The following is a 6,862-nucleotide window of genomic DNA, read 5'->3' as shown; positions in this document are numbered from 1 at the left end:
CAGGTATAGATATGGAGATATGGATGAGCATCTAAATATGATCATATTTCATAATGTATGAAAATTTGCAGAAATTCAATAAAAATTAATTTTTAAAAATTTTGAAGCTTGATTATCATAAAGTTTTAGTTATTTCTTTAAACTCAGTTTTATTCCTTTTAGTTCAGCTGATATGGCTACAGTAATCAGAAATTAAAACAGTTAGAGTTGTTTTTTTTTAATGCGATCTTTCGGGAAAGCAGAAAGTTCAGTTTGACCCAGAAAATTACTTTATTCACAACTTTGAAGATGTAAAGATCAACAGAGGATAGATCTAACTCCGTTCAGTCTCTTGGAGTGGACAGGCAAAAGAATGTTCTTTTATTCATATAATAACATTTGAACCAAAAACCTGAAGTACTTCCTTCTTCCACTAGAGCATGCACTTCATGTTATGAATTGTTTTGCAGTTTTCTTTGCTGATCAGTTTGTTAATGCTCAGATCCAAGTAACAATCTAGTGATGAATTAATTAGTAAGCCTTTGTCCAAAAAGGAAAGGAGAAGCATCAGAGAATCAACAGCCAATGAATTTAAAGAAGCACTGCATGGAGTTCAGTTCTCTGAAAGTCTTGGATGGGGTTTCTGCTGTGTCACTCCTTGATCTCTGTAAACTGAGAGAGAAAACACCGTTCACACAGTGTCAGTAAATCCAACTAGCTGATTTACCAAACACTATGCTCATGAGTATCCCTTAGGGACCAAATGAAAGAGAGTCTAAGTTTCAATGAAAGAATTACTCAAAGAGCACATTCACCACTGGAATTTTGCCAAGGCCAGGGCAATTATTTTATCCCTGATTTATTTTTTGATTATAACTTTTCTTTATTCTTAAGAACTCCACATATTTATACAATGAAGTATGATCATATCTTCCTCATTTCCATCCTGCAAGTCTACCCATATTTCTCAACATGCTCCACTTCAAACTTCATGTCTTTTTTCTTAATTCTCTTATTATTTTTATTTATTTATTGTTTGCTTGATTGGGTTTTTGTTGTTGTTGTTCTTTAGGGACAGTGTCTCCCTGTAGCACCAGCTGGCTTGGAACTTGCTTTGTACACCAGGGTGGCACCGAACCCAAGGAGATCCACCTGCCTCTTCCTCCAAAGTGCTAGGATTAGAGGCATGTGCTACCACATCCAGATTCTTTTTATTTTTGATAACCCACTAAATCCAGTTAGTTCTGCCTGCATGTGAACAGGTCTGGGCCCATTCACTTCAGCACAGAAAACTACAAGTGGCCACACCCTCAAAAAAGATGATTCTCTTTTCCCTGCAGATACCAGGTGTTAATAGCACCTCAGTAAGGGGTGGGGCCTGGAAAGCACCTCCCACTCCTATGCCAGAATGTTGGCTGCCCTGTCTTGTACAGGTCTTATGCAGGTAACCACAGCTACTATGCATCCAGGAGCTGGATAGTTGTGTCATGTCCAAATGACAACACAACACTTTACTCCTTTCCATCCTCTGGCTCCTCCATTCTTTCCACCTCCTCTTCTGTGATGCTCCTTGAGCTTCGGCAGGGAATTGATTAAGATGTCCCATTTAGGCTGAGCATTTAGTCTCTTATTCTCAGCTCTTTGAAGAATTATCTGTCTCTGCATTGACTGCTGCAAGAAAGAAGCTTCTTTGACCAAGGCTGAGAACAGTCCATGTTGATAGATAAAAACATAAATAATTAAAAGGCAGTTTGATAACATAACTACTTAAGAAAATAGTGATAACAGGTTCTACTCCAGGACCTTTAACATGCCTAGCCATGGGATTTTGACCAGAATTATAGTACCAGGCATGAAATTCCCTCTTATGGAGCAGGCCTCAATCAGAAAGTGATTAGTTAGCTCAAAAGCATCATGCCACTGTTATACCAGTGGTCACATCTTGCCCAGAAGGTCAGTATTGTGGCATACAGGCTCCAGAAATGGGTAAGACAATCAATGTTTTTTTCTCACCCATCAGCCTGCACAGTGTCTTCTAGCACCAGGAAAGCTAATAGGGTAAGCCTTATCACATAGTCATGCTCATGAGAAAGATTTTTCAATCACCTATGACAAATTCTAGTCATATAACAAGAAATTAAGCAAAGATTAATGGATCTTGAAAACAAAAATCAATAAAAATTAAATCAGGGCATCTTGGAAAGTATAATCCTTATTTTTGACCTTTCTTTAATTTAAATGTTGCAAATTTTATATAATATACTTTAATCATATTTAGATCTCATCCCCTATTCACACTCCTACTATCCCCCACACACTACATTTCAGGTATTCTGTCATATATGTTAAGTACTATCTATTAGGAAGCCAAATTCATATCATCAAATGCCCTATGAGTGGCCTTATGAAACTATCAAAAGTCTCACCCTCATACAAGACTGACTCCCCTCCTCCCATAAAGGAGGAAAGGGGTATAATAGAGTCGGAAGAGTTAAAAAGGTAGGAATGGGAGGGAGGATAGAGGAGGGAGTATGGGGAGGGATTACTAGCCCTAAAGGCACTTAGAAAACTTCATATGGAAACCTATCGCTACAGAAGCTTTTAAAAGTGTGGACGTAAACATTATAAGACATTAAAATGAGTTACCTTAAAACAGGGGGACATTGCCCTACTAGACACCACAGGCTAGCAAAATAAAAGCCCAGTACCAAAAATAGATTCCCTCTTTTGGAGTTGCTGACAAGGAGTCCCATAGACCTTCCGAACAATACTGGCCATTGCTCCTGCTCTTGTTTACACACCAGAACTCGGCAGTAAGACTCTATTGCTGAAGACACTACATACATGAGCTGTAGAATAAACAAGGAGAAATCAAGCTGGTTCTGACCTTCACAACCTGATTACTACTGGCTAGCTTTCATAGTGCTAGAAGGTGCTATGCATGTATCCAAAAGAGAAAACTAATCATCAACCTTAGCCAGCTGTGAATCTTGCAAGCTACAACTGGCCTGGCAAGATATGCCATCAGTGCAATAGTGGCACAAATATTATCAGAGTAGTAAACCACCTTCTAATTGAATTTAAAGTTCGCTTCATAAGATGAAGTCCTCACCTGATGTTGATATCAGGCCTGGAAACCTGAGGTCAGACAGCTTACAGACCCAGGGAGAGAGCCTAATAAAGTTATTCTGCTAAACAGATATAGTATCAAACTGACTCCTAATGCCTTACTCTTTTACCCATAGATTAATGCATCTCTCAGCTCTCATCAGAGAAGTTTCTGTACTCAGCAGATGGCAACTAACACAGAAATCCATGATTGGCCAAATGGCAGAGAATTAGAGGCTGCAGAGTTCTTATCTCTGAATAGGACACCTACATCAAACTTCTGCCTCTCAAGGCTCAGGGATCATGGAAGAATAGGGGCAGAAATATTGATACAGCTAGAGGTGGTGAATGACCACAATGAAATAGAGTTTTCTAGACAGGTGCTCTGTTACTTATATGAACTCCAAACAATGGTGACAGCATGCACTAGACCACATAAGCTCAGGCAAGACAAACATCCAAGCATAGATGTGGCGAAGTGAATAAGAAACCCCAACCCTATCGGATGAAATATTAAAAGGTGAGTCTTACAACAGACATGTGGGGGAAAGTGGCATTTACGTCAAAGGTCAGGCTGTAGGAAAATACAGATGCTGTCTGGCAGCCTGCTGAAACTTGTTGGTGCTCATGTTCTTAAGTGTCAGTAGCTGGACTTTCAGTTCTGCTGAGTACTGGGCTTTGGGAGGCTGTCAGTGTTCTCACCTCACCTGGACATCAGTACCAACTGGAGAGTCTTGGAACATGTGAAAGTCTGAGTCTCTTTCCATAACAAAATTAATCTAGGTTTGGGGATAGGACTCCAAAATTGATATTATTTAAATATTACACAGCCATGATTGCAAACCATTGATTGAGCAAAATTATAGTGTTTGAAAAGTAAACAGATAAATGTAAGACATAAGCAATTTGGAAAATAGCTGAGTTCAATGTGTCCTATGTACTCTCCAGGTATGTCCTAGGTTCCAGATATGCCCAATGAGTACTAGTTCCAGATTCCCCTCTTTGGAAAACCCCTGGAGAAAGGATGGACATGCACATTACAGCTGTCCCACATTGTCCTCTCTCTTGTTACTGAAAAATCAGAGACCAACAGCCAAAGTTAGGTGAGGAGAGGGAATTTAATTTTACAGAGGACTGATCCATAGATCCTTCCATAAAGGAGTTAGTAACTCCTTCAGTTTTGGGGGCCTTTATATTCATATGTAATAAAATACAAGCAAAAGGCAACACAAAACATACCTGATGATTAAGTAAAAGGTATGTGTGATAATTAGGTAACTTATGACCACAAAGTTTACAGGAATGTGAAAGATTTGGAGAATGAAGACTTCTATCCCAGGTAACTACAGGGGGCAGAAGAGAAGACTCCAGTTCATGTCTCCCAATTCTATTTCTTTTCTAGGTACTTTTCCTGCTCCAGAGTTTTAACTATCATTATATTCCAAGAGTTTTGCATCCTTCAAATGTGCTCTTTTATTTCCATTATACTCTTTGCTGATCACATCTTGGATGTTAGAGCAAAAATTACTACCCAGTTCCCTCTCCTGGCATAGGCAATAGTCTTACCAATTATAACCTATAAGAAAACAAGCTAGAGCAAAATTTTCTAAAGAAACACAGCTCTTAAGTCAAATTGACCTGGGAGGTAATTGCTTTGAAAGTATAGAATCTCTGAGATTGGATTTGTGGAAATCTCTCTCATCTTGCTGTTCTCACTCCAGAAACAGGAGGATGAGCTCCAAGTACATTTGAGCAATGTCAGACATGTTCTGATATTTTCTACACACAATGGATGCAATAAGGCAAACACTTGCATATCTCTGAATAACATAAAAAAATAGAGATAGGGTATATTAAGGAAAACTCTTTGATTTTCTCTTTAATGATGAAAAATAAAGTAGATGGTTCTTGTGAGAACTGTTTTCTATCCACTGTATTCATTCCTTACAAAAGACTCTGAAACTAGAATGGACTTCACTGAACACACAATGTTGATGGCAGTTATGTAGAAATATAGTATTGTCAATAAAATACACTTATTTCTATAAGAAGTATTCCTACCATTCCTATACACCATGTATAGCCAATCTCTAAAACTGCTTATGTGCTTTGTTTTTAAAAATATCTTTTACATTCATTCGCTTATTGCTGGAGACAGTGTACCCATGCCATAGTGTGTTTGTGTGGAGCTCAGAAGATAGCCTGTGGGAGTTAATACTCTCCCTCTACTATGTAGGTTCCAGGGATCAAACTCATGTTTTCAGGCTTGCTGGCAAACACCTCTACTGGCTGAGGCATCTAAATGTCCCTTCTTATTCTCACCTTGCTAGTATCATCTCAAAATCAATTCAGAGATAGTGGCAAAAACTAAAACTTAATAAAAATTGTTTTACTAATAACTAAATTATTGTTAAAATTCCTTCTGGGAGGCACATGTGGAATCTGGCCCCTCCTCCCACTGTCCTTATGACAAAATGAGATAAATTTCTCCAAACTGCAGTCTGGGAACTAAAGAATTTATTGGGCTTTCATACAGATCAATGGGTGAGGGGGTTACTTACAGAAGTGTGCGCATGGGTGGGCTTCCCTCTACATTGCAGCAGGGGCCAGGTGGCCTCCCAGCAGCTGCCCAAGATGGCAAAGGCCACCCCTTCTTTCTGGCTCACCCTGTCTCTATTCTTAGTCCCTCCCCATGTACCACTTAGGCCAACTGGTTGGATGGAAGGCATGACTGACTCTCTCTGCCCCTCCCCTCCTACTGAAAGTTTGTTTGTGGTGATCAGAGCAAGTGGGTGAATCCCAGCTTGAGAAGAAGGCACCTGTCCACTACTTGCCAGTCTAGTTTGCCAGGCAGAGGACAAGTCCATACAACATAAATTTAACATTAGAATGGGATATTTATGATATGCGATGGTTAGTGTTCGTTGTCACCTAGATGAAATCTAGAATCACTAAGAGATGAACATTCCTGCAAAGGATTTTCTTAACTGGGTTATTTGGTGTGGGAAGATTCACCCTGAATGTAGTTAGTACTATCTCAAGGGCTGGGTGCTGGACAGAATGTAAAGGAAAGAAGCTCAGGACAGTGTATGCTCTCATCGCTCCCTTCTGACTATTGACGTAATATAACCGATGCTTCAAGCTCCTGTTCTCTTGACTTTCCTGTAATCATGGACTCTGATGAGCTGTGAATTAAAATAAACCCTTTGTCTTTTAGGTTGCTTTTGTCAGGGAATTTTATTGAAGCAACAAAAGAAACCATGTTACATTATCAGAAGCATTCACCAGGAAGAGGATGCAAGAATACATGAACTCCACACCCTACCCGAGGTAGTGCTTCACAGTGTTCTTCATTGGGATGCCACATCAGAAAAACAAAAATAATAAATGTCTTATAGTCCATATTCAGTGCTGTTTTAGAAATGGCAATTTGGAGGGCTTGACCAGGCTAAAGAACTCCTTACATCTTAAGGTCAAACCGGAATCTCTGTCTTTACTCTGTTTTAAAGGACAAATGGATTGAAGATATTAGGAAAATAAAGGAATAGGAAATTGACAGTTGTGACAATTTGAACTACACAGAGAAAAGTACACTATGTAGAGATGTTATTAATGCCTTTAAAAAAATTTTCAGAGACTCAAATAGCTATAAGAAAAAGAAAGAAAAAAACAGAGATCCTAATAACTCTTACACAATTTCCTTCAAATACAGTATCTTACAAAGCAATATCACAACCAGGATATTAACATTGATACAATCCACTGATGTACTAGT

Source organism: Nannospalax galili, unplaced genomic scaffold (genome assembly GCF_000622305.1).
Source record: "Nannospalax galili isolate Female #2095 unplaced genomic scaffold, S.galili_v1.0 scaffold127, whole genome shotgun sequence".
Lineage (NCBI taxonomy): Eukaryota > Metazoa > Chordata > Mammalia > Rodentia > Spalacidae > Nannospalax > Nannospalax galili.
The sequence above is the reverse complement of the archived record's forward strand: the minus strand, read 5'-3'. Positions refer to the sequence as shown.